Consider the following 15389-nt stretch of genomic DNA (forward strand, 5'->3'; position numbering starts at 1 on the left):
AGTTTTATTAGCTAGCAACAAAAATGACCTAGTTAGCCTGTTATGTTTGCTAATTGAGGAAGGTAAAGACTATTGCCTTGAACTAAATGCAGAGAAGACAAAATATCTGAAAGTTAAGAAAGTCAGTAAAACTGAACCAGACATTGTGATCAACAACATGGAAATAGCAAATACAACAGAATACAAATATTTGGGTACCTATTTTACTGACACTGGAAATCAGGAAAGAGAAATAAAAATAAGAACAGCCATGGCCAAAGATGCCTTTTGGAGAAATAAAGACCTCTTGAGGAGTACTGTGGGAATTGAAACAAAGAAAAAATGATTAGAACATTGGTTTGACCAGTTTTTACATATGGAAGTGAATCTTGGACCTATAAGAAAGGAGTGCAACAACGGATTGAAGCATTCGAGATGTGGTGCTTCAGAAGAACATTAAGAATTTCATGGACAGAGCACATATCAAACATTGATGTCCTACCCAGAATGAGAACACGAAGATCTTTACTAATGGAAATTATTCAAAGAAAAATGAGACTGGCAGGACACCTGCTAAGAGGATCAGCCGGACAAAGAACACTGACAGTCCTCGAGTAAAAAGATCAAGAGGAAGGAGAAGAAGAACGTGATTTGACAACATAAGGATGTGGATGAGGTCACAAAACTACGCTGAGACCAAGAGGAAAGCTTGTGGTAGAGGGAACTGGAGAGACATGGTGCTGCACCCTCACATTGAATAAGCCACGTAAAGAAGAAGGTGATAGGGAGGGGAGCTAAGAAGAATAGAAGTGAATAAAAGAAAGCTGAGGGCTATGGGAAAGCACTTGCCCATGAAGAGCATTTTATGGCACGTGCCTCTTGGCATAAAAAAGAGGGAGGGTCGGAATCAGATTGATTAAAAGAGGACTAGTATTTTTGAGGTCTTGTTGTCAGTCGCTTTGTAAGCTTCCTTTTCACCTGTTTTTATTTATTTATTTATTTTTTTTTATGGTAACAGGACATGTTCCTGTGAGATGTATTTCATGGACATGTGTTTTCCCATGGCCCTAAACTTTCTTTTACTCTCTTGTACTCTGAAATTTAAATAAGTAGTATCAAGAGGTGAGTTTTCTTTATAAAGAAGGATTTTTTATTTCATTTATAATTGTTATCTAGATAACCAGGAGATCCTAGGCTGTGGCTCTCTAAGTATTAAAAGAATCACTGATAAAGGTAAGTAAACCTTTACCCATAATTATTAGAGCATCCTTGGATTCAGGTTAGGTCCCTACAAATTGGAGATATACAAATGTCTCTCTGTTTGCAAAGGGAGGGCAAAGTGAGAAATTATGGGCCTGTAAGCTTGACTTTTGTGATAGGAAAGTAATGTAGTCATTGGTTAAAGAAGTGAAGGATCATTTATTCAGGAATGCAGTTATATAGAAATGCAAACATGTGTTTATAAACACAGAGATGTTGATTGACCAGTCGCTTTAACTACTGTGATGTCACAGAGGAACTCAAAAAATAATTTTGACATTATGCACTTAGATTTCAGTATAGCTCTTGATTCTGTTCCAAATGAGACTGCTATACAAATTTGTGCAGTGTGGCATTACAGGCAAGTTACAGCTTCTATAGATAAAGGGCTGGTTGAGTAGCGGGAGATAGAATGGTTATTAATGGTTATTTGAGATAATTATTGATGAAGTCATCAATTTAATGTCTCAGTTTGCTGATGATATTATAGGTGGGCAAGGTGGTTAATGAAATTATTCAGGGTATCCTACTCTAATGAAACCTGGATGAATTAGACAGATAGGCTGAAAGTGGCAGTTGAGGATTAACACTGATAAATTAAAATCACTGCATTTGGGTGGCAGTAACAGAAAAATTCAGTGGTATCATGCAGAAGAATGTGAATAATGAGAAAAGACCCATGGGTTGTTTTATGTACAGTCTGATATGAAGTTCTTAGAACTGTGAGAATAGACTATTGTAATGGCTTCATCAGCTTCTGACAATATACAGGAATTTTGCAATGGGGAAAAGGCAATTATTCTGTTGTGTTTTGGCTGCATCTTGAGTAGTGCATATAGGTTTGGCAACCTTGTTTTAAGAAGGATATAGATCTGTAGAACTTATGCAAAGAAGAAGAAGAGAGATTAGTCAAGTCACAGAAAGGTATTCTTACCAAGAAAGACTTGATTTCTGTATATTTCAGCTCAAGAGGAGTATAAATTTATATTGGGAAAGGATGATTGCAAGATTGATGTGCAAAAATTTGTTTTTATTAATTATTTTTTATTAATCTATTAATTTTATTAATAGATTGTTGGAATGAACTTCATCTCATGTTGTGGGGGATTTAGTAGGTTGTATGAATTTTAGGAAGGATTCATATTAGAAAGGATTGGAAATTAAGTGTTTTTTTTTTTTTTTCTGCTTATTTGCTTCCCTGCATCATTTTTCCATCAAAATGATTCAAGGAAGATATTTGATATGAATACCTATACTAATAGTTGTATAACTGGTATGATTTCACATTTTCTCTGATGTAAATATGAAAAATTATCAAAAGGTATATCCTGCTGTCGTTGTACTGTGCATATGATAAATGATACTGTGATTTTGTTGTGATTTTTTCTGCTATATAAATCTGCATGTTATCTAGTTAATTAAAATTTGCAAAAGCAGTAAAGAAATACCTCTATGTCAAGTTTCAAATCCAAAATGTGATATACCTGACAGCTTGCAAATTCATAGGAGTTGTGCTTGTATGACTTACTGATGGAAAAAATCAAACTCCCTATCAGAGTGATATTAACTTTAATTTTAGTGTTTCTTCAGTGTAGTAATTTGTCGACCCAACCCAAATTTCATTAAAAATCAGTCCAGCGGAAATCTGGTAATTATTATTTCTTTGTCTTTCCATCTGCATGTAGTAATTTGATTCCCAGCAAATGGATTTTCATGAAATTTCTTGAAAATGTACTACACTGTTAACTGAACTTTATATTGGACTGCATTACAGCCCTCAGGTAGGGCTGTAATCTTCACCATTAACTTAGCTGCTTTCCAGTTGATAATTTAACTTGGGATTCCTATGGCTAAAATTTGATAATTAATTTATATAAGTTTTAAATTTGTTACCATTAAAGCTTAATTGCAATTTTTTGGACCATGTAAATAATTTTTCTGAAAAAAAATGGGAATTAAGCTTTAGTGCTTTAATAATTTATGAAGTTCTAGAATACTAGGCATCTTTTTTTCTGAAAAAATGGCACCAACTACAGCTGCATACCCAAAAATTTGGATGTGCAGCTCTTATTTGTGAATTTAACTTGAAGCTTTGATTCTTCCTGAGAATCAAAGCCTTTTATTATTAAATGCATTTTTTTATTAACTTCAGTATTTTTATTCACCTATTGAGTTGTAACCTGAAAGAAGGATTTTTTATTACCAATATACAGTCGACACTCTTTTTAATGTCCCAACTCGTTATAATATAAGGAGGATTCCAAGTTGGATGAATAATGAAGTTGGAAGATTACTTGAGAAGAAAAAGACGGCATGGAAAAGTTACAAAGCAATAAAAAGTACTGAAGCATCTATAACATCTACAAAGTGATCTGTAATAGTGCCACAGAAAAGGTTAGGCTGGCAAAGGCAGATTATGAGAAATCATTAGCAAAGAGTGGGAATAAGGAATTCTGCATGTATATAAATGCAAAAAAGAGAAGGACAAACCAGATCGGACTCTTATGTAATGGACGTGGGATAGTATTAGATATCCCAGCTGATGTTGCAGATGAACTCAACAGTTACTTTGCATCTATATTTACAGAAGAAAAACCCTTTATGTCAAAGAGAAATTATGGGAGTGAAGTTGAAAAATATGTAATTAATGATATTGGAATTTCACATGATTATTTAATGAAAAAACTTTTGCACCTACAGGCCAGTAAGGCTCCTGCGATTGATGGCATATACCCTATAATTTTAATGCAGGTGGCAAATGAGCATGCATTGAACTATTGAAGCTAATTATGAGAGCATAACTGAACTTGGTAGTGATTCCATTGCATTGGAAAAGTGCCAGTGTATCTCCATTACATAAGGGACATTGTTATTTCAACCAATAATTTCAACATTGTTTATTTGGATTTCAGCAAAGCATTTGACTCATTCCAACATGAGTGGTTACTTTATAAGCTGGAACAGGTTGGAATTACAGGAAAAATCCTTGGATAGCTGGATGGCTTCAGGGCAGGAGGCAGAGGGTTGTGATAAATGGCTATTCCTCAGATTGGCTTGACATAAGAAGTGAGGCTCCCCAAGGATCAGTATTAGGACCACTGTTGTTTTTGATTTTCATAAATGACATCAATGAAGGGATAGAGGGCATGTCAGAAAAATGGCAGGGGAACAGTAACAGTAACCCCAAAATAACTTATGCACTTGGCAGAGTTAAACTAAAGCAGGTAGTGGAGGAAAGGGACTTTGGTATTACAATACGGTCAGACATGACGTTCTCCGAGTATTGTAGACTGGAATGGTGTGCTATCAATACTTTATTGAACAGTTGCGAGTAGAGATAAGGATATCATAATCCCATTATATAAGGCTATTGTTAGATCACACTCACTTGGAATACTGTGTTCAGTTATGTAGATCGCACCTAAACAAAGACATTGTGCTTCTTGAAAGGGTCCAAGACGGGTAACTCCCCTGGTGAGATCGGCAAAAGGGTGTCCATATGAGGAAAGTCTTTGAATATGTGGGTTGCAGAGCTTGGAAACTAGGCACCTTAGAGGAGACTTGATTGAATGTTTAAGCCCCTGAGAGGCATAAGAAAAATGAATGAGGATGGAATTTATAAATGATTCTAAAACAAGGGGCCATAATTTCAAGTTACGGGGGGAGATGTTTAGACTGGATTGCAGGAAGTTTTATTTTAGCCAGCGAGTTATGAATTACTGGAATAAGTTACCTACATGGGTGGTAGAGGCTAGATCTATCAGTTACCTATGGCATATTGGTTGTCTGTTTCCTTTTCTTTTATTAATTATTTATTGTTTTAAATATACTTCTTATTATTATTTTATTCTTTTTTGGCTGGTGAATCATTAGCCATAGACTTCCTTACACTATGTGGAAATTGATAATATTGATACTAACTGAATGCTATTTTACATTCAGTATAACGACATTGAAAATAAAAGGATTTCTCTATATAATGACCATAAATTTCTAACTCTTAATCTGAATTTTCACTTTTTTTATTACAATATTCAAAAACGACAATTATTTCAATTATATTGAAATAATTGTCGTTTTTGTTAAAGATTGTTAAGATTTTCCATGCTCTTTTCAGTACTGTTATGAAATGAACATTGGCTAGAAATTAATTTCATTAGTTAGAGTGTATGTTTATTGGTATGGCTTCAAGAAAACGGATAGCTTTGCCAATCGCAGATAAAATTAGGATATTGCAAGTTGTAGATAATGGTGTGCATTATAAGGCTGACATTGCAAAACAGTTCAGCATTCCTAAGAGTACTCTGTTTGCTATTCTGAAAGACTAGAAATAGATTGAAAGGTTAGAGAAATCTGCTGTACCGAGTAGGATTTGAGTACGAAAGGTGAAGTATCTGGTTCTTGAAAAGATTCTTCTGGAATGGCTAATGATGATGATGTGTGCAAAAAACATTCTCCTGGATGGTAACCTTTTAAAAGCTAAGGCTGAATTGTTTGCCCATCAAATGGATATTAAAGAATTTAAAAGTTCAGATGGATGATTTCAAAAATTTTAAGACTCATCATGTGCTGTCTTTCAAAAAAGTGTGTGGTGAATGTGCAGCCATGGACATTTCCACTACAAAGGAATGGAAGGAAAATCATTTAAAAAAAAATGATTGCCTGCTGCTTGAAACATGTTGGATTTACCGCCTGGAATGATACAGTATTTGAAGTTTCACATGCTTCTTCCTCTGTTAATTGTGAAGAACAGTCTGATAATAGGGAAGAAATATTTGAGCATGTGTGTGTGTCATCACCTAAACTTACAGGAAAACTTAACTTCAAAGATTACACAGAAGTGGCTGCAGACATTGAATCTTTTAGGATATGCATGAATGAAGTGGAACTCATTGTAGACATAATGGAATCTTCTGAAATGTGTAGTGACGAAGATGAAACCTACTGAACAAAAAGTTTCAGTGAAAGATGCTCATCAAGGATTACAACTTGTATGTAGATTTTTTTCAAGCGCAGCCTAACTGTGAAAGTGAAACAACTGCTATCGGGCACCTTCATAATTCTCTTTTAAAACATGCTCTATCATTGAAACAGTGTGTTTTGACAGATAATTTTAAAGTATGAAACAATTCTTTATGAAACAATTAGATCTTGATAGGTATAGACGATGTAGTAAAATTTACAATTTAATTGTAACCTTACTGCACTTTACAATCAATGCAAAATTTACAATCATAATTGTCTTGTTTAATACTGTAGTACATATTATAAACAAGATTTCACTATATTGTATTAGTAGAATTACATTAAATGTTTAAGCTTTTACTTGTTTTGTTGTGATTATATGAACAATTGATATAACGTCTTTGCTATATATATATATATATATATACTGTATATCCACTGTTTTTCTCATTCCCTGGAAGGGGTTATTATATAGAGCTTCGACTGTATATTAAAATGTGACTTGAAAGTTGCATAAAAAGTTAGCTTCTTTTCTCTTTTTAGGAAATGAATTCATTAATTCATTCTTCTATGCAATGCATGCAGTTGCATAGAAGAATAGATTCGTGAATGGATTGCATGCATTTCCTGGCAATGCATGCAATCCATTCAGATTTCAGCGATTTTTGATGGAACTGAATCAGATAGATACAACATCAATGTTGTTTAATGTTCAGTTCAGTTCAGATAAAAGGTAGTGCATAATGTAAGATGTTCATTTGTCACTTTCCCTTGCACATGACAGAAGTTGCCTAGCTTATTTTGTACAGCTTAGGGTTCTAAGTTTGCCTTTACTGAATGTAGTCTGAGGTATTGTGTATATGTTTTGCTAAAATTGAGTTCTAAAGACATGGTTATGATCATGTCTTTAGATCATGTCATGTGTCTTTAGTACTCATGTTTAGAATAAATTGAATTTTTTTTCTTTTTCATGTCTTAAAAATGTGGTGCATGGTATTTTAGAAAATCATTAGCATTAGTAGAGGCATATGATGCAAGAAAGCAAGCTTATGCAGCATCAGCAAAAAAAAAAAAAAAAAAACCACTTCCATTTCACCCATCCGTTCGTTCGAAATACCTTGATAGGTATAGACGATGTCCAGCTGAGCCTTAAATTTATTTAGGCTATCAACTTCCACAACAAGGGATGGAAGTCTGTTCCACCAACCCAACTACCCGCTGGCTAAAGGCAAATTTCCACACATCTATCCTACATCTGTCTTTCCTCAATCTGAATTTATGACCTCTCAGGTGATTATTCTGAACAAGAGGAAGAATCCCATCGGCATTGAGCATGCTCAAACCATTCAAGGCTTTATACACCTCTATCAGATCACCTCGCCGGTGCCTAGTCTCCAGACACTGTAATTTGCACAACTTAAGCCTTTCTTCGCAAGAGCAACCCTTTGTTCCATTCACTAATCTTGTTGCCCTTCTCTGTACTTGCTCCAGCAGCTCTACATCCATCTTGAAATGAGGCCTCCAGACCTGTATACAGAATTCAAGGTGTGGCCTGACTATTGCCTTATCCCTGCTAGAAAAATTGCTGTATATCATTGACAAGACACCATGAGCTACTCTTGCAGCCTGTCTGCACTGCTCAGAGAACTTCATATCTGCCTGCACAATTACCCCCAGGTCCTTTTCATTCTCTATCACTGTCAGTGTAGTACCACAGAGTTGATACATTGCTCTGGGGTTGCTGTTTCCCAGAAGCTACTTTACATTTGTCAATGTTAAACTTCATTTGCCACCTCCCAGCCCATCTGCTCAACCTTTCCAGATCCTGTTGCAGCAGCATAGCGTCAGTAGTGTCCTTAACAACCCTGCCAATCTTTGTATCATCTGCAAACTTGGACATTAAGCTTGATATACCATCATCAATATCATTTATAAATACAGAAAACAATAATGGACCCAACACTGAACCCTGAGGGACTCCACTAATTACATTAGTCCACCATGAGCAGTGTCCATTGATTACCACTCTCTGTCTTCTCCCCCCTCAATTATACCTTTATCCATAGCAGCAATTTGCCTTGAATGCAACACTGTTCCAATTTGTGCAGCAGTCTTCCATGTGCAACAGTATCAAAAGCCTTTCTAAGATCCAAATATATAATATCAAAGTTATTCCCTGCATCCAGTTCTTTTGTGACTGCATCATAGTATCCAATCAAATTGGTCAGGAAAGACTTTCCCTTACCAAAACCATGCTGTGTCCGAGCTATAACTGAAGGCTTGTCTAGATGATCCTGCAGTGCTTCTTTAACCAGTGCCTCCATTAATTTTCCTGGAACAGAAGTTAAACTCACAGGTCTATAATTACTTGTGTCAGCCTTTGATCCTCCTTTGTGAATTGGGGTCACATTTGCACATCTCCAGTCTATGGGTACCTCCCCTGAGTCCAAGGAAGCTCTCATAATTATGGCTAATATAACTGGATAGATCCGATCCACCCCAGGTGCCTTTCTTGTGTTTATCTTCAACAATTTCTCCTCCACTTTACTCCCAGTTATTTCAAGATTCTGTAGCTTACTGCTAGAGTTGAATACACCTCTGGCATTCCCCTCGCTGAATAACTCCTCATGTGTGAATGTCGATGCAAAATATTCATTTAGTTTGTTAGATACCTGAGCAGGATCATCAACAGTTGAACCATCGAAATCAAGTGGACAATCTAATTCATCCCCTTCCTTCTAGAGTTTACATAAGTAAAGAACTCTTTGCTGTTTTTCTTTGCATCCTTTGCCAAAAGATTTCTCGTAATCTTCCTTCACCTGCCTAACCTCCTTTGAAACTTGCTTACAGATCAGCTTATATCTATCATAGGCTTCTGTGTCACATGTTAATTTATATGTATCCCATGCAATTTTCTTCCCTCCCATATGTCTCATTAGTTCATCTGACATCCATTCAGGCCTAAACCTTGAACGATATTTCTTAGTTGGTATGTAAAGCTTAGTAGCTTCCAAGATAAGTTCTTTGAATGCTCCCCATTTTGAATTTACTGTTGGTAACATCATCAGTTGGTCCCACTGTATAGAATTTAAATAATGTCTCAGACCATCGTAGTCACCTTTATGAAAGCAAAAACCCTTCCCTTTATCCCTGATGGTAGTTACCTCTTTGAGTAAATCCCACTTCAGCACACTGTGATCACTGCCACCTACTGGTTCCTTTATCTGCAGATTCTGAATGCACGAAGAATATGCTACTGACAATCAGATCAAGAGTATTACTCCTTCTAGTTGCCTCCCGAACATGCTGATGTAGAAAACAATCATCCAATCGCACAACCCACAAAAGCCTTGCTAGTGTGTGAGTGACCAGCCCCCAAATTCCAGTCAATATCTGGGAGATTAAAATCCCTCATTATAAGACTCTCTGGATTTTCTGGCCCACTCTATTTCCCTGTACAGTTTCTTATTATACTCATCAGAGTCATTAGGCCTATAGCACACTCCTACTCTCAATTTTGATCTACCAATGCTTATGTCACACCAAACTGACTCGACACTGCACTGTCCAGCGATGTCGACTGGCTTCACTTCCTTGGATTTTATGTGTTTCTTAACTAATAGTATAACCCCTCCTCCCTTCCTATCCTGTCTATCCTTTCTGTACACATTGTACTCCCCAAATTCCAGTTCTGCATTCCTTATATCCGTGTGACACCATGTCTCTGATATCCCAACAATATCTGCCTTTGATGTTTTGAGGAGTACCTCAAATTCATCAAATTCATTACCAAACTCCTAGCATCGGTGTACACGCAAGTATACATGCACCTGTTCCTATTCTTAGCTACCCTAACACAACCCATGTGTTTACTTGTACCGCAATGACTCCCAGCAGTCTCCGAAATATCCTGCATCTTCTTTTTTTCCAGGCTGCTGCTCATTCCAATGTGAGGTATTATGTATATGTTTTGCTAAAATTGAGTTCTAAAGACATGGTTATGATCATGTCTTTAGATCATGTCATGTATCTTTAGTACTCATGTTTAGAATAAATTGAGAATTTTTTTTATTTTTTATGTCTTAAAAATGTGGTGCATGGTATTTGAGAAAATCACTATCATCAATCGTTTTCAATCCACTGCAGGATGAAGGCCTCTTCAGCAACTTCCCAGTTTCTTCTGTTTTGTGAAATGGCCATCCATTTACTATCCATGAACTCTGGAATTTCATCTGTCCATCTCAGTTGTTGTCTTCCAAGTTTTCGTTTAGCTTCCCTTGGGTATCATTCTGTTATTTTCTTAGTCCATATTTCATCATGTCTTTGAGTTATGCGTCCTGCCCAAGTCCATTTCAGTTTTTTAGTTTTGGTAAGAATGTCCTTTATTTGTGTTTGCTGCCTAATCCATGTGTTTCTCTTCTTATTGAACAGTCTGATTCCTAATATAATTTGTTCCATTCTTTACTGTGTAGTTTTCAGTTTCTCTTCCATTCTTTTGGTGAGTGCCCAAGTTTCATTTTCTTAAGTCATGGTGGGACTATATATTGATTCATTATTTTACTTTTCAGAAAAATTGGGATATTGCTTCTCAGTATATGACTATATTTCCTGAATGCTCTCCATCCGAAATTTATCCATTTCGTGACTTCCAGCCATTTGTTATTATTACTGCTAATGACTTGTCCCAAATAAGTATATGAATCCACTTTTTAATTACTGCTCCTTTAATGATTAAATCCCTTTCTGTGGCACACTTGTTCATCATTACTTTTGTTTTAGCCATATTCATCTTTGGTCCAAAATCCTTACTAACTCTGCATAACTGATTAAGATTTTCCTCTAATTCTTTGGGATTGTGGCTTCCTCAAGGGCAACCGTAAACGTCTTCGGAGTTATTGTATCTTCTTGTCGAATTCCTTTCTCAATTTTAAATTTGCTGCTGTCTTTGTCTAGTCTAATAAAGGAGATAGCGTTCTCATATATTTTCTTCAAAATCATAATATATCTGCTATCTATGCCTTGTCTTTCCAGTACCAAAATATTTCCTTATGCTGTATGGCAAGGGTTGGCAACCTGCGGCTCACGATCCACATGTGGCTCTTTGAGCATGTAACTTCGGCTCTTTAAATTTTAGCCCTAATGAAGCAAAGTTTGAAATGGAGTTAGAGGACTTAAAAATCAAGGATATGTGGTTTAAAGGATATGTGGATATGTGGTTAAAAATCAAGGAGTGCACATGTCCTTGAGTTTTTAATTCCTTATCCTAAATTGATATTGAGGATTTGGAGAGGGAAAAGGCTGCCCTTGCAATTCTACATAAATGGATGCCGATAGATGAGTTGAAAAAGCAAGACCAAATTGTGTTCGATGCGTGGTTACCGGACATTTATATAAATTTGAAAATATTTGCATTTGGACTTCTCTCAGTTTTTGGTTCAACGAATTTCTGTGGGCAAATATTTTCAAACCTGAACTATATTAAAAATATATCAAAAAACTGTCTGGACAATGCAAATCTCTCAGCATGCTTAAAGATCAAAATTGCATCATACGTCCCTGATGTTGAGAGACTCGCTCAAGAAGTTCAGCAGCAAAAGTTACATTAATTAGAAATATTACTAATAAATAATATTTCAAAATATAGATTTTTTTAATAAAACACCTTCCTACTCTATTCTGTTTTTTAAAAACTCCCCACCCATCTCCCCAGCTTGAGTTGAAGTGGGGCTTTTCGGATTCTCTCTCTTTTTTAATTAAATCTAAAATGTCTCATCATTCAAAATGATTTCCGACCCCTGCTGTATGGAATCAAATGCCTTTTCAATCCACAAATGCCAGGCATAATGGCGTTTTATATTAATTTGTTTTATCCATTAGCTGCAATATTACATGAAGGTGATCCATAGCGTACTCGTATATAAAATTTACATTTTTCTTTTATATATTTGTTATACCTTTTGACTTAGTGACCTAACTAATTAGGTCACCGAAAGTTTAAATTTTTTTATAAATGACATGGTCTTGGCGCATTATAGCCTTAGTAGCTAATGCGCCAATAAAATCAAAACCAACCAACCAACATAAAGGTGATCCATAGCTGAGAATCTTGTACTAAAGACAGCTTGCTCTTTTTTTTTGATTCTTATCAATCAAGTATTCTTTCTAATCTGTTAGTAACGACCCTTGTGAACAACTTGTAGATGTGGGACAACAAGCTAATTGGTCTATAATTTCCAATTTCTGATTTATCTCCTTCCTTATGTAGAAAATTATGATTACATATTCCACTGCTTAATTGCCATGCCTTTCCTAATGTATTTTGTGAAGTGTCTTGCCAGTTTCTGTGTCATGTCTCTTCCTCCCAATTTTAACAATTCTACAGTAACTTTATCTTCACCCGGGACTTTCTGATTCTTCAGTGCATGTTCTACCTTATCAGGAAGGATATCAGGTATGTCGTATGTGTTGCTAATTTGTGATCCGTTTCCCCACTGTTGGCATCATTCCCTTGCTCCACATATAAATCTTTATAATAGTCTTCTGCCATTTGAATTATGCCTTCTCTGCTATTTATAATACACCATCGCTATTCTTCAGTTTCAGTATCATTTGTCTTTCTGTATTACTGCTCATGACTGCTGATTTAAGTTCTTTGTTTCCCCTTAATGCTTGTTCTACTTTTGTTTAAATCTTATATCCTCTCTGAGTCTCTTTCTGATGGGCAGCTTTGCCTAACTCAGTATACTCAATTTTGTCCTTGTTAGTTTTTATCTTGCTCTTCATTTGTCATCTTCGGTTCATCATGACAAGTGTTTCTTGACTAATTTTTTCTTCCTTGAATTTGTTTTTACCTATAAGTTTCTCGGGCTTTATCACTTTCAGAAAGTTGTATTCCTTGTTGATATCTTGGTCCTGAAAGGCCTGCAGAAGCTCAAACTTGCTCTTAAGTTCCAGTACATACTGCTTTTTCTCCTCTTCTGTTATCTCAAACACCTTCATATTATTTATTCAAGTTAGATTTTTCTTTCTTTTCTTACACCTATATCAAGTACACATCTTACCATTCTGTGATTGCTTCCAACATTTACCTTGTTCAGGACGGTATTCATTCACAATATATCTTCTGTTAGTGAGGATGAATTCAATTTCATTAGTTGTTAATCCATTTGGGCTCTTCTATGTTCACTTTCTGTTCACCCTTTTCTTGAAAAAAGTGTCTTATTGCTGACATTCCTCGACACTCTGCAAATTCCACGTCTTTCATTTCTTTCGCCAATTCCAAAATTTCTTATAGTTTCCATTTCTCTTTCTAGCCTTAGCATTGAAGTCCCCTATAATAATGGTGTAGTGAGTTTTCTGTTTATCTAGAAGTCTCTCAATTTCAGTGTACATTTGTTCAACCTCTTCATCATCATGGCTCGATGTTGGTGCGTAAATCATTATAACCTTTAGTTTGTACCTCTTAGAAATCCCGAGAAGCAGTCTTTGAAACCCTTGGTGATATACTTTTTAATTCCAAAATGTTGTTTTTCATATCTTTATGTACTAGAAAGCCAACTCCACCTTCACTCTTCTCACTGTTTCCATTAGTGTACAGCAGATTTACACTTTATAAACTTATAAGTGATTCATTTCTTCTTCTTGTTTCAGCCAAACTGATGATATTCCAATATCCTATCTTCACTAGTGAGCGATCTTATGTTATAACAGGCCAAGTTCAGTTTCTGTGCATGGCAGCCTGGTTGTACCCAGAGATTCTTTGCACCCTCTACTTCCACTCTGATCCTATCGCTGCTGTAACTGGGGACTGAGGGCCATTTGTTTTGTCATGTCATCATGTGCTGGAGGATTTGATCTTTTCCTCCTAACGCTGACCATATGTCTTGAAGATTATTACTAATTATTATATTAATTATAACTAGTTACGATTAGTTAATAATTATTGTTCTGCTCACTTTAATATCATCATCAAATTTTGACATGCAACTTATAGTACCATCATCAGGTATCATTGGTGAAAATTAAAAACAGGAGCCCTAGAACAGAACTCGGAGGGATTCCACTCATTACATTGGTCCATTGCATTGCACAGTGTATGCAATGTATGGCTACTTTGAAAATGGCAAGAGGAAGTAACAGATAAAGCAAGATAGGAATGGTGGTGTGGGTTTAGTAGAGAATTAGCAGATTAGAGAGCTTAGGAAGATATGAAATGTTATTCTCTCATATATCATTATTAGTTTTGGATATTCAGTCATCATTCAAGAAGATATGATTGGATTGATATGAAATTCTCAGCATATGTGTTGATGTTTCCTGAGAAACTTTGGAGACACCAATTGTGATTACACGCCATATTCCACACCTCCACATACAAATCTGTCAATATGAAAAGTAAAGTTAGTTAACACCAGATTTTCAGAATATATATCTGTTAGCCCCTATAGTGGTTTTAATCCCACCTTTCATTTCCTCCTGGCGCCTCTGTAGCCAGGTGGGCAGGAGTAGCAGTGCGTAGCACACGCTTCTTGATTAGACCGGGTTTCGAGCCCACCAAATACGGAGGATGCTGAAAGGTCAGGGAATGACCACTGCATATCCCCGGAGCAATATGGCCTTAGTTGCTAATGCTCCTAAAAACCAAATAACAACAACAACATCATTTCCTCCTACCCTCCTCAACAAAAGTTTTACCTTACAGAATTACTGCAGTAAATTTGGAATGGCAGCTCTGTGCATCCTGAAATTTAGGCATGTTTGTTTGATAATTGAATGTGTCTGCACAGTTTTCTGCAGATTGCTCTTTTTCTTTGTTTTGCCCACATTCAGTAAGTAATGCCTTTCTAACATTATGAAACCAGTTAGTGGATGTTTTTTTTTTTCAAATCCCTGTTGTGCTGTAAAATTTGTGATTCCGCATTCTTAATTAACATAATTAATTTTATTTTACCAAAAAACTTTGCTGACCCATGCAATGAATGATATTTTTATATACAGTATTATAACTGATCCATAAATCCACCTTTTTTAATGAAAATTTTTTGTCAAAAGATGTGGTGTAGATCTTTTTCAGGTATAAAGGATAATTGTGTATATGTAGAGTAGTTCCCAATTTTTTTCTATTACTGACAAACAAAGATTTACTTTCAGGTTATAAAGATTAGTGTATTGATTCTTCTATGTAT

At 35.8% G+C, this 15389-nt stretch overlaps 1 protein-coding gene across 3 annotated transcripts in view; it reads left to right on the top strand.

The window, feature by feature from the left end:
* The window catches only part of Cog6 (conserved oligomeric Golgi complex subunit 6), a 439606-nt gene that overhangs the window by 108018 nt on the left and 316199 nt on the right, over nucleotides 1-15389 (top strand). The window lies entirely within an intron of this gene.

Source organism: Mastigoproctus giganteus, chromosome 7 (genome assembly GCF_048544385.1).
Source record: "Mastigoproctus giganteus isolate SK-2022 chromosome 7, ASM4854438v1, whole genome shotgun sequence".
In the NCBI taxonomy this organism is placed as follows: Eukaryota; Metazoa; Arthropoda; class Arachnida; order Uropygi; family Thelyphonidae; genus Mastigoproctus; species Mastigoproctus giganteus.